General features: G+C 40.2%; 1 protein-coding gene across 2 annotated transcripts in view; it reads right to left on the reverse strand.

Annotated features, from left to right (window-relative positions):
- The window catches only part of TFDP2 (transcription factor Dp-2), a 168,394-nt gene extending 159,588 nt beyond the window's left edge, over nucleotides 1-8,806 (reverse strand). For both annotated transcript variants that reach the window (XM_057738179.1, XM_057738178.1), the window contains exon 1: nucleotides 8,446-8,806. The gene's annotated coding sequence lies outside the window, so the exon portion shown is untranslated. The remainder of the gene's footprint in view (nucleotides 1-8,445) is intronic.
- Between the last annotated feature and the right edge of the window lie 4,860 nt (nucleotides 8,807-13,666).

The following is a 13,666-nucleotide window of genomic DNA, read 5'->3' on the forward strand; positions in this document are numbered from 1 at the left end:
AACAGGAACTATCCTAGAAAGACTCAACCAAGAAGCTATAAAGATGTTTGGGTTCTTGCATGAATGCTGAAGGTCTAAGTATTTTATTTTATTATTTTTTTTATTTTTGTGATCAGTGCATATATTCATTTATTTATTTTTATTTTGGTGGGTGATCAGAGCGACTTTTTTTTTAATTGAAGTATAGCTGATTTACAATGTTGTACTAATTTCTGCTGTACAGCTAAGCGTGGAAGAAAAGGCCTAAGTATTTTAGCAAGTGGAGTGGCCAGCACTACAGTCAGACAGATTCCTGTTTGAGCCCTAGCTCTGCCATCACTATCTTTCTAATCCCAGTAAAGCAATTTATGTCCTCACCTATAAAATGAAAAACAATGAACTTATCTTACACACTTCTGGGGAAGATTAAATGAGGTCCTTATCACATTGTAGGCGTTCAGTAAAGTAAGCCATTAAAATTCATAATGAATACAAAGCTTTCAGATTATGGATCTTTATTTTTTTATTTTCTTACTTACTCCTAGAAAATGTGTTGTGTGATCTTTATATTTTGTGGGTTACAAAAGAACAGCCTTGTAAATAGGATTTCACTTTCTTCAATGAGCTGCTTATACTAACAGAACCTCTTATTTTCTTTACTTACTATGGTCTCTCTCATTTCTCTTGAAATTTCTTTGTTATGGGAAAGGGTTTTGTAGGTAGTGACCCCTTTCTAAAAAGCCTTTTCCCTAGCATTAGTTTGACATGCTTTTGCTTAGTATTTCGGTTTCTTAAAATTTATTCTTATCTTATGCCACTTACATCAAGAGAGGAAATTTAATTGTCTTGAACTTTTTCCCCAGAGTGTGACTTCAATTAGCCTATGAAATTAATAACTCAGAACAGATCCTACAGTTGTAATATCTAATAGTCCAGATTATCCCAAGAATACTACTGGATCTAAGAACAATAAAAGAAAATAATTTGATTTGGGAAGAGGGAATACTTTAAGTTCTTTCAGAGAGAGCTCATTTATAAAAAAATATTTAGCTACTTTTACATTGTAATTAACTAGTTTACTATTAAATTAGCAAGTCTTTGCTTAAATTTTAAGGTCAATGGGAGAAGTTATTACTACTGATAAACCTAAAATCATTCCTATATGAATTAGAAAAGAATCTAACATCTGCTAACACCTAAATCACAGAAATGTATGCTATAGCATTTTCTAGGTGTAAAGTAACTCATTGATAGTACTACTGAACTAATTTCAGCATTGAATTCTTTGACAATGTCTTTGCATTACTTGTTTCCACAGTAATCCTGCTCATTCACAGTTGCTTTGCTTAGTCCCAGCTTTGAAAACCTGAAACTTGAAAGAAGCAAAACACATCTACGGAAACCATGCACTTCTAATATTTGAAAATACCTGCATCTATTCCAGCTTCTCCTGAGCTTTAATAAATGTTCCATCTTTTAAAAAGGACAAAAACCTCTGAATAATGATTAGCATTTTGGCACCTGATTTAAAATCAGGTGATTCTGTTTGCCTTTTGCTTTTTCATTTTTGCAATTTCAAAATAAGCTTATCTTGTCTGAAATATGAGTCTAAAGTTTTTATTATGATAACACAAAGATTTCAAGAGAACAAGGCTCATGTTTCTTTTTCCATATAATAATCAATGAATTCATATTGTGATTGTTATTTTTAGATAAGAATTTAGCGGCCCTCATCCACCCCTTTTTCAACCAAAATAATTCTATTATGAAAATCTACTTGAAAACCTATCTATTTAAAAGCTTTTCAAATAAGCTTTTCAAGATCAAAAATAGTCAAGTACTTTTGGAAAACCTTTCTAAAGTAAGTTTTCTGACTATTATTGTTAATCTTCCACAAATTATTTTCCTTAAAGATCTATGTTTAGTAATTACTTCTTTAGCAACTGTGATACAATATAATGTCTTGAACAGTATGAACTTAATGGCAAAACTGTAGGCAGAATGTTAACATCAGTAAGTATTCTATTACTTTTCATATACAATGATGGCATTTTTCACACAGATTTTCAATGTATGTTTCTTAGAATGTTTCCACAGGTAATATATCCTGTTACCTTTGAAAACTGATATGTTCAACTTAAAAATACATAATCACTATGCTTACAAAATGTTCCTACTTGTAAAGACTTTATAGCTTCAAAGTATCAATTAGTGCAGAATCATTTATCTAACATTTTTTCCAAACTTTCTTTAGCCTAGAAATGATTTTATTGACTACTATTTGTTAGTTGCCCATGTTCTTTTTATTCTTCCAGTTTCATTGAGATAATTGTCAAAAGCACTGTATAAGTCTCAGGTGGACAGCATAACGATTTATCTACACACATCATGAAGGGATTATCATAATAAGCCTAGTGAATACTATCACCTCATACAGACACAAAATTAAAGAAACAGAAAAATACTGTTTTCCTTCTGATGAGAACTCTTAGGATTTACTCTCTTAAGTTTCACACATAACTGCAGTAGTGGTAATTATATTTATCATGGTATCCACTACATCCCCAGTTCTTTTTTTTTTTTTTTTTTTTGGCTATACCACACGGCTTACGGGATCTTAGTTCCCTGACCAGGGACTGAACCTGGCCCCCAGCAGCGAAAGCGCTGCACCCTAACCACTGGACTGCCAGGGAAGTCCATTACATCCCTAGTTCTAACAGCAACTGGTTATCATCCTCTCCTCTCCTCTCCTCCCTCCCTTCCTTTGCCTCTCCCACCTACTCTTTTAAATAGCATGTAATAAATCCTTCTCTTTTACAGTTGGTTTTACACCACCACCACAATTTTAAGGATGCAGTGAAGAAAAACTTAGCAGAATGATTTTTTAATTGTTCACTCTCAAGTGGCCTGTAAAAGAGAAGTCAGTGCTTCCAGTTCTAATTAAATATTCTATTTTGGCAGTTTTTAAAAACATACTGTTCTTCCACATTTATAGGTTTGTTATTTTAAAATTTGATTTAACTTAAGTAGAACTGAATTGGTCACTGTAACAAACTTTTGTTGTTGCTGCTGTTGTTGGCCATATGCAGCATGGTATGCAGGATCTTAGTTCCCTGACCAGGGATCAAACTTGCACCCCCTGCAGTGAAAGTGCGGAGTCTTAACCACTGGACCACCAGGGAAGTCCCTCAAACTCATTCTTTCAGAACAATATACTTGGCTCTTTTCAAAGTAAAATAGAATCTGTTATATAAACTTATTATGCTTTTGAGTCTTTAAAAAAAGATTTCTCTTCTCCAAATACTTTCCCATATTCTGTCTTGCCCTGCACGTAGAATTCTGCAAAGGCCGAGGCTATGTTATGCTCCTTTGTCAATTCAGCGGCTCACACAGTGCCTGTAACATAGTAAGCACTCCATATCTGTCAGCTGAGTGACTCACACACAGACCAGCTGGTGGGGAATCACCACTGCTCCGTGCCTACTCTCTGGCTGATGGTTCATATCATCTCTAAGAATAAATAAGGCAAAAAAATAAAGGGGGGGGGCTTGAATTTAAAAGGATAGTAAACAGAAAACAGAATAAGGGAGTTGAGAAGTACTCAAAAATAAAAATCTAATTAGATCATTAAAGATTTTCCAGTGGGGAAGAAAAGACTTTAAAGAAATACATGCATTTTAAAAACAAACCTGAGGGACTTCCCTAGCAGTCGAGTGGTTAAGATCCACGCTTTCACTGCACAGGGCGCAAGTCTGAGAACGAAGATCCTGCATGCTGTGTAGTCCAGCCAAACAACAAAGCAAAACAAAACAAAGGTGACTGGCTGCAGTGCTTAAGGATTGGAGACAGAAAAAGATTGGAAGAAGGAAAGTCAAAAGGAAGCTATTATTGTAAAGAAAAGAAGGAATGGAGGCCCAGGCTATGGTAACAACAGTAGGAATGGAGAGAAATGGACACAGATTACCTTTTTGCTTTAGGTATTTCTATCGAGAAAAATTCTCTTCAGGACTTCCTAGGTGGTGCAATGGTTAAGAATTCACCTGCCAATGCAGGGGACACCGGTTTGAGCCCTGCTCTGGGAAGATCCCACATGCCACAGAGCAACAAAGCCCGTGTGCCACAACTATTGAGCCTGTGCTCTAGAGCCCGTGAGCCACAACTATTGAGCCCATGTGCCACAACTATTGAAGCCCATGTGCCTAGAGCCCATGCTCTGCAACAAGAGAAGCCACTACGATGAGGAGCCACCACACCACAACGAAAAGTAGCCCCTGCTTACATCAACTAGAGAAAGCCCGTGTGCAAAAACAAAGACCCAACGCAGCCAACAAAAACTAAATAAATAAATAAATAAAGTTCTTAAAAAAAAAAGAAAAATTCTCTTCAGATTGGATGCGGTTAAACAAGCATTGATATCTTGCAAAAAATGGGCACTTAATAATCAATGAATTAATAGAAACCAAAGCTCAATATGGATGAGAAGATTAAAGACAGTTCCTGACTGCTCTAAGGACCTTCAACAAGGTGTATCACTCCAGATGAAATGTCCATGCAGCTGCTAGGGAAAGGGGATCCTGCCGAGTACTGATCACTGAAGTTAAATGTAACTCTAGATGAGATTTTAGAGTCACCACTGAGAGAGGTCTGTGAACAAAGAGAAAGCAGTAACCCACCTATGCTGCTGGAAATCAGTATAGTTCCATTAAGGACGAGTAATGGCAGATTAATGCTCTTTTTTCCCCCTGACAGTTATTGAACAGGTAAGATTTTTTACAATGAAGCATATAAAGTTATCTGGGTCTTAGGAAGGCAACTGTTAAAGTTCCTTACAAATTCCTTGTGAAAACCTGGAAATATCTGAGGTAGATAATGATAAATTAGCTGCATTTCTAATTAGCTGAACAACCTGAATCAAAGAACTAACAAGTATTTAAAAATGAACACTATGAGGTCTCTAGCAGGGTAAGAGCTCTGCTCTTAGGCCCACCTAGTCAACATTTCAATAAGATTTGCATGAAGGCAACATATTGGAACCAATCTGACAAGATAAAATTTAATCGGGATAAATATGAAGTCAGATCATGGAAAAAACAACTTAAGAATTTCAGTTGACTACAAAATCAATAATGGGTAATGTACATAGCACTTAAATGCCAGGGAACATTCTAAATGCTTTACATATATGTATTCATTTATTCCTTAGAACAACCCTATCAGACAGGTACTATGATAAAACCCCATTTTACAGATGAGAAAGCTGAGGCCCCAAAATGTTTACATAATTTACTCAAGGTCACTCAGCTGATAAACTGCAGAACCAGGAAGTAAACCCAGGCAGGCTGGCCCCAGAGTTCGCCTTCTAAACAGGACATTATTGTAAATTAACAGTGCAATGTGGTTGCCAAAGAAGCAAGTTTACCTTTAATTTTAAATCAGAGCAGTAACTTATGGTCTTCTCTACTGGTTAATATCTAATTATGGGCACTACACTTTTAAGAAGGATATGGATGAACTGACACAATCCCACAAATAAGCCATCAGTATTCTGAGGAGGTGCAAATCAAAACAACGAAATCATTAGAGGAGGTTAAAGACTGAGAATATTTTGTCTAGAAAAGAAAAGAATCAGGAGAATACAGGAAGTATCTTCAAATATTTGAAAACCCACTATAGAGGAGACAGAACTAGAACCAGTGAAGATATAACTTCGTTCAGTAAAAGAAATAATTTTATAAAAATTAACTTGTCCAAATATCTTTGCCTCAGAAATTATAAATCTTCTCTTGAGAAAAATACACAAATGCATATAATTTTGTATATAATTTCCAAGGGTTCACAAATCTACTTTTAAATCTATTCATGCCCCACCTCTAGAATCATATATCCCAGATTAAAACGGAAAAGATTCAAGTATGAAGAGGTGAATACATTTAATAACCTTTAGAACTGATTACAACCTAAAATTTTATAATCTAAAAAACACACTGAATTTTATGCTTTCTAGTTTCTTCTAGGATACATTAAGATACATATTACAATAAGAGTTTAAAATATAATGACAAGTTCAGAAACAAAGTGAAATCAAGTTTGCCAAGTAACAATGTAAACTGAATATAAGTTCTGACTGTAAGTAACAGTGGCTAATTGTTTCATCTTTCAAAGAAACATACCTAAATTTAAAGATTAAAAAATGAGGTGCTAATTTACTACTCAATATGTAACATTTAATGCCCAAATTAGAAAATTTCACTCTCTGCCTTTAAGACTTCATCTTTAACGCTCCCTTTTCATTTTTTAGTCCTTGTTAATTGTTAAGGTTGACAAACTAAGAAACAATGGACTAGAAGTCAGAATATTAGGTTCTACTTCACTATCTTTGCCATGAATTTAATTCTGGCTTAGTCTGTTTCCTCATCACATTCTAAAAACTTTCATGTATCTAAAAAGGCTTAAAAAATGGTGAAGTGCAATGTAAACATAAATGATTTATGCGTTATGTATAAAACATAAAATATCAACAGCAAGAAAACAAAGTCAGTCTTTCTATCACACTAAAAAAAAAACAAAAAAAAAAAACAAAAAACCAGAAAGAAAGCAAATGTATATTCACATCTCAATTCCTAATTACAAAAAACAATTTTTGAATCCCCCAGGTTGTGTTTTAATGTATAATTTTCATCCACAAATGCTTTCCATATTAAGGATAAACATATCTGTACATCCAATTTCAAGTTGTATTGACAGCACATAGCTCAGACAGTTAAGAATTTTGGCTGCAAGGGAAAAACCTGAAGGTGCCAGTTAGACAACACACTTCCAAGAGTTGCGGGGAAGGTACATGATCACAAAATGGTAACATAAAGTATCACACACTTGAAAATTCTGTTTTCCCTCTTAATTAAACAACTAGACACAGAGAGAACTCAAAAAGAAGAGTTTAATAAGTCTTGGGCCTTTATTAAATTTAAGCACCACATTGCTGAAACTGCAACTGTACTGCCAGAACAGGGCTACGGACACCATGTCTGCCATGAGACTAGACTCTAGTTCCAGGCACAAGATGTCCTAATAAATAACAAATGCATCAAGGGCCAGCACACAAGTGTGACAGAATCCGGGGTCTACGCATTTGATTTTTCTCCGGGTGCTACTTGAGAATGGACACTGCCATTAAAGATTTATTACAGTAACAGGATAGTGACAAAGCTTTAGCTAAATTATAGGCCAACCAATGAAATGAAAAAGCAACATGCAATATCAGATCAACTAAATTATTTTCTATTTAATTCTGTACAGAGGTAGGGTCATGATTACACTGTAGAGGACAGATGAATAACCTCAACTATATCTATTCGGTTAAGATGATTTCAAGCCTTTAAGAGAAAAGAAAAGTGGCCCAGAAAAAAACAAACAAAACAAAACAAAAAACTAGGCTATATAAGTCAAATGAAAAAAACACAACACTAAGATTTGGGGGAGAAAGGGGAAGGAAGGTAATGAGCTACTGACTTACTAAAAAGAGAGCAAAGAAGTGGGACAGGGAGTCTGAGCCCTCAGAGACAGAATGAGGAAGAGAAAAGAATTCAAAGGCTCAAAGGGAGCTTCAGCAGAGAACACGGAAAGGGATGAGTCTGTTAACTGTTTCTACATAAAAAGAGAAACAATAGGAGGAACTTTTTCTAAACCATCTTTCACGGCGGTCAATTAAATGCCTAATTCATGCAGGACCGGGCAATTAATAGGAGGTGAGCTTTGTTCCAAATGGTTCCACCGATTAGGCCATTTCCTCCTGGCAACCCTCCCAATAGGTGGATACGACTATTTTACAGATGAAGAAACTGAGACCACACAACGCCAGGTAACACAAGCTGGCACCAGAGTCTGAGCGCTCATCCGCTTAGCTGCACCATGTCCCTGCAAGATCCTACAAAAATCTTTACACTTTTCTGTGGAGGGGGACCTTGGCTGTCTGGAATTTCTCAAAGGAGTCTGGGCCCAAAAGGTGTCCCTCTACTTTAGAGAAAAGTTCCCTGATGGGCGCTGTGAGGCTCTTCCAAGCGCACGACGCTCTGGAACTCTGAAATACACCTGGTAGAGATGGAAACCCAGACCTAGAAGCCATACTTCTCCCCTGAAGATACCGAGAAAGTAGAAAGCAGCCCTTCCTCTCTTCCACGAGGCGTGACTCAGGGACCGTGCCTCCCCCAGTCTGCTGTGTGTGTGTGTGTGTGTGTGTGTGTGTGTGTGTGTGTGGCGCGCGGGGGAGGGGGTCTCGGGTTTCTGACTCTCTTCCCCAGACACTCAAGGGTTACTCGGCCAGGCCTGCAAGAACGCGTGGGAATAAACAGACGGGACTCGGGTAACAAGGGGGCCCGGAGGCGCAGGGAGGGAAACCAGCCCGGGAACACGCCGGGCCGGGTCCAGAGGCCCTCGGCACCGCGCCCGCGCCCGCGCCCTGGACCTTACCGCCGCTGGGCTGCAGAGAACGAGGCGTCCGCGCAGGGCTGTCCTTTGAGCCCGGGGCGCGTCTCCGGGCGCCGCCGCTCCAGTGGCGCCCGCGCTTGGCGGCGGCCGGGTCCCCGGACAGACTCACTCGCGGGGCAGGGTGGGCGATCCGCGGCCTGCCCAGGAGAGGCCCTGGAGTTCGAGGCCCCGGGACGCCGACCGCGCGCGCGCGCGCCCTCGAGCCTGCCCGAAGAGGAAGGGTCAGGGCGCGCCCCGCGTTCCGAGCAGCGCCGCCGGCTACAGCCGAGATCGCTGGCGGCTCCGTCCGCCCTCGCCCGGCCCGGCCACGGCCCCGGCCCCGGCCCCGCTTCCCCCGCGCGAGCTTTGGCGGCGGAGCAGCACGGTGAGCGCCGATTGGCTCTCGGGATGAATGACGTAAGGCGCCTCTCCCCACGGATTGGCCGAGCCGGCGGTGCGTGCGAGGAGTAAACAAACCCCGCCCCCAGGCTTCCCAAAGAGAGGAGGGGGCCGGGAGGTGGAGGAGCGCGGCCCCACGCACTCTGCCCGGCCCCTGGGTTGTCCGCCCGAGGGTCTCAGTGGGTCCCCCGCAGCGATCCCGCCACCCGGCTCCCCAGCCGCCTCCGGGGCAGGCTACAGGCCTGAGGCCTAAAATTTATAGACACACCCTTCCCCCCTCCCCCTTCCCCCGGCTTGGGTGGGAATCTTGACTTTTCCATCCGCCCCCATCCCCCCTTCTCCTGGCCCCAAGCAGGAAAATCTGCTCTCTCTTAGAAAAGAGAGAACCTAGGGCATCCTTAGTTCCCAGGCACATCTCCGTCCCCAGTCACCCTCCGGGGGTGCAGCGTGGAGGGGCATGGGGATGAGTAATTGAGGCCACGTGTGGGGCCAACTGTGCGGTACCCTGTAAATTATTCAGACATGGGTTAGAGACCGCTGCGGATGTGGGTTCTTCAATATACAGGCAGGTAGGATCCAAACCAGGCCAGGTCACCAAGTCACGTGGAAGCTGAAGAGAAAATCGCGGCTCCCACCCCCAGATAGCTGTCCACTTAGTTCAATAGTATATTCTGTGCCTATCTGAAAAATCATGTGTGAGCTTACATTTTAGTGGGGTGGGAAAGACATTATGCAAAAGAAATAAAAGTTATGTTACATGCTGGGACATGCGGGGGGGTGGCATCTAGCAGAGAGGGTGTTTGAGGGGTGGCTTGTCTTAAATAGAGAGTTCAGTGAAGGCAGCAGGAAAGTTGCCATTTAAATACATCCCTAAAGGAAGTGGGGGAGGTGAGAAAGCACCTTTGGACCTTTCTCTGGGGTGGAGTGGAGAGATAATTTCTGCATAATTGTACATAGATAAAGTCCTAGGCGGTCAAGAATGCCGAATGCAGTCTCCTTGGACTCATTCCAAAATGCAAAAGCCCCAATGGAGTCCTTGCAATTTTCCAATAACAGATCAATAGGACTTATTTAGTTTACACAAAAATTTTGTGAAGGTTTCAACTGAACAAATAGTTTTCAAACACTATAGGCACGAAGATACAAAAATGAGCAAAACAGAGGAAATCTCCATCCTCAAGGAGTTCAGTCTAGCAGGGGAGATGGATTGTAAACGACCACAGTACAATGTGTAAACAACTGAAGTAGAAGCAGACACCGAACGGTGCTTGGGCTAATGGGGGAGGGGGAGGGGGAGGTGGTGGATGTTATTAAGGAATCTGTACCTCGGAATCTCTTTATGAAGACAACTCAGTGCTAAATTTTGGAGTAAGGCTGTGCTATCAGGGATTCTCTAACCTCCTTATAAATTTTTAAGGTGAGAGTCTGAAGATAATATTAAGTTAAACCATATGAAATTGTTAATATTTGGCAATTTTCATATGACAAATTACTCTCTTGTAGAGTTAATATGTCATACAAAGAGTAAGTGTTCAATAAATGAGCGATTATTATGATCATTTGATAATAGTGCTTTTGAAAAGAATGATTTTAAAGTCAACATTTCATAACACCTTCCAACACCGTGAAGTAAAATGGGCAGTGCAAGTTTCAAATTTCCATATACTGGTTTGATCTAGCTGTGAATTTCCATGACCTAATCAGGGTATGCTGTAAAAGACACAAAATGCTAGTTTCACAGCAGGCCAAGAAACTCAGAATAAGGAACAGCTTGGTTTTGAAGCCAAAAACTGAAAATTCTCCAGAACAGAATAAATTGTCAAGTTGCTTCAGGGAGGAAAATTCATGTAAATCAATTTTTCATTCCCACTCACAGTTCCAATTTAGCAATTTGCACAACAGTCAGCTTTCTCTCTTCCTTCTCATTTCCCCATTAAAAGATCTGATTTCCTCTGAAAGGCAAAATAAAGCTCCCACTATCTCCAAGGCAAGAGAGTAGATGTTTGAAACATGACAGAACACATTGATTCGGCAAACACTTAGTAAGCACTTATTGTATGCCACCAACAGAGCAAGGCATTGGAGATACACACTAAATGTCCAAAGAGCTTCGTTCATGGGTGTTCCTTGTGCTTAGAACAATCCCCCAGTTCATCCACACCTCACCTACATGTGCCTTCTCATCTAAGCTGAAATAACACTCTCTCCAGAAAAGCTTCCTCTGACTCCCCATCTCCAGCTCTTTGCCCATAAAATTATTTTTCTAACATTCATCAAACTTGTAATTACTCATTTAGTACCTGTATCCTGTTAGACTGTAATCTCTCTGTGATTCGGAGCTATGCCGTTCTATTCACTACAGCATCCTCAGTGCTTCAGAGAAGCTCAGTAACTTTTTATTGGATGGATGAGAGTGCCACAGCCTAGCACAGCTGGAAAGAGGAGATGCGCATAAAGTCTCTACTTGTATATGTGGGGCAACAAAAAGATGACTATGAAAGAGAAAGATCTGTTAGAGTTAAACCTGAGGAGTTTGCCTGTGCTGCCCCTCTCCTGGGGCTGGGTGCAGCTTTCTCTAGGTGGGGCTATATGGCTCCTGGACCAGTGCTTCTCAAACTTTAATGTGCACAGGAATCACTTAGATCTTATTAAAATTCAGACACTAGATCAGCAGGTTTAAGGTGGGGTGTAGAGTCTGCATTTCCAACAAACCCCCAACTGGTGCTAGTGCTTCTTCACCAGACACCACACTTTGAGGGACGAGGTCCTTAGTGACACCTTTTTACCAGTGCCAAAGATCCATAGTTGTCTAGACTTTTGTACTTGCAGATAACTTTTTAAAAAGCATCCTGTTTCCACACCTAATCCATCCAGTGACAGACTAAAGAAATAACATTTAAGAGAGAAATGTGTTACAGCAAGGCCTTGTCTTCCAGAGACATTCCTATTATGTGCAATTTAGTCACATTAAACTGCAGAGTGGAATCAAAGCCTTGGAATTTCCTCAGTGGGGGACACAGCTTTCTCCTCAGTTCATTTCTGGAAAGACTTGGTTTCGGCAGTGGAAAGATTTCACAGTCATCATTAATAAAAGTAACATTTTCTCAATGTCAAACCTAAAATTATTTTAAGATAAATATTTTTAAAATCCTAAAACTAAAAAGTATATGTGAGGTATAAGAAATAAAGATAATATGATCTAGCAGTCCCACTCCTGGGCATATGTCCAGACAAAACTATAATTCAAAAAGACGCATGCACCCCTATGTTCATAGCAGCACATGGAAGCAACCTCAATGTCCATCAACAGAGGAAGGGATAAAGAAGATGTGGTACATGTATACAGTGGAATATTACTCAGCCATAACAAAGAATGAAATAATGCCATTCGCAGCAACATGGATGGACCTAGAGATTATCGTACTAAGTGAAGTCAGAAAGACAAGTACCATATGATATCACTTACATGTGGAATCTAAAATATGACACAAACTTATCTATGAAACAGAAACAGATTCACAGATGTAGAGAACAGATTTGTGGTTGCCAAGAGGGAGGGGGGGTAGGGATGAATGGAGTGGGAGGTTGGGATTAGCAGATGCAAGCTATTACATCTGCTAACTAATACAGAGGAACATATTTATACACTGGCTCCTATCCCCATTGTTTAAACGTTAACCATATGGCGTCAACTCTCTTGCATTCCAGGCTTGACCATGGGTGAAAAATGACAGGATGAGTTCAAATAAGCATTCCAAGCTGGGAGGCTGAGAAATCCCAGCTCAGAAAACCAGAGATATGGTAAAGTAAGGTGCTGTCAGTTACACCTGGGCAGCTGCTTGCTACAACAACTGGAATCAAAAGGTGGGCTAAGAGGATGTGAAGTGGGGCAAGAGGTGACCAACAGCGCTATAAATAATTGAATAATAAATGGAGGACGGGCAACAGCTCTTCCTTACAGTAGAATTCCATGAATAAATGTAAAGAATAATGGAAATAGAAAATCACCATGATCAGGGAAATAGCATAGGGATGATTGTTGCAAACAAGAAGCATCCGTGGATGCTAAAAACTATTGAGTGGAAGTGTGATGGGAAACGGGATATTTACATGGTCTAAAAGTATCTCCTGGGTGGGACGAATTGGGAGATTGGGATTGACATACATACACACTGCTATATATAAAATAGATAACTAATGAGACTCTACTGTATAGCACAGGGAACTCTACTCAATGATCTGCGGTGACCAAAATGGGAAGGAAACCTAAAATAGAAGAGTGGATATATGTATAGGTTTAACGGATTCATTTTGCTATACAGCAGAAACTAATACAACATTGTAAAACAATTATACTCCAATAAATATTTTTAAAAAAATCTCCTCACAAGATTCTTAACTACAAGGGGGAAAATAGTAAACTTATGATGGAAAAACCTGGCAGGCACCTCCTTAATCAAAGGGTCAAGGTTAACAACAATAATAAGATATGTTGGTGTCTTCTTGATAGGATGCACTAAGGCAATGGACATCACTTCTGCAGGATTCTAACAAAAATTCAGAACCTTAACGTAATCCCAGGCCAACCTAAACTGAGGGACATTCTATAAAACAACTGGTAGTCTTCTTACAAAATGTGAAGGTCATGAAAGAGAGAGAGTAGGGAACTACCACAGATTGGAGGAGAGTAGGGAGACATGAAAAATAAATGCAACGTGGGATCCTGGATTGAATCCTGGACCAGAAAAAGGACAATAGTTGGAAAACTGACAAAATTCAAGTAAGGCCTGTGGATTAGTTTATACTACTGTATCAATGTGACTTT

This window comes from Hippopotamus amphibius, chromosome 6 (assembly GCF_030028045.1).
Source record: "Hippopotamus amphibius kiboko isolate mHipAmp2 chromosome 6, mHipAmp2.hap2, whole genome shotgun sequence".
Classification (NCBI taxonomy): domain Eukaryota; kingdom Metazoa; phylum Chordata; class Mammalia; order Artiodactyla; family Hippopotamidae; genus Hippopotamus; species Hippopotamus amphibius.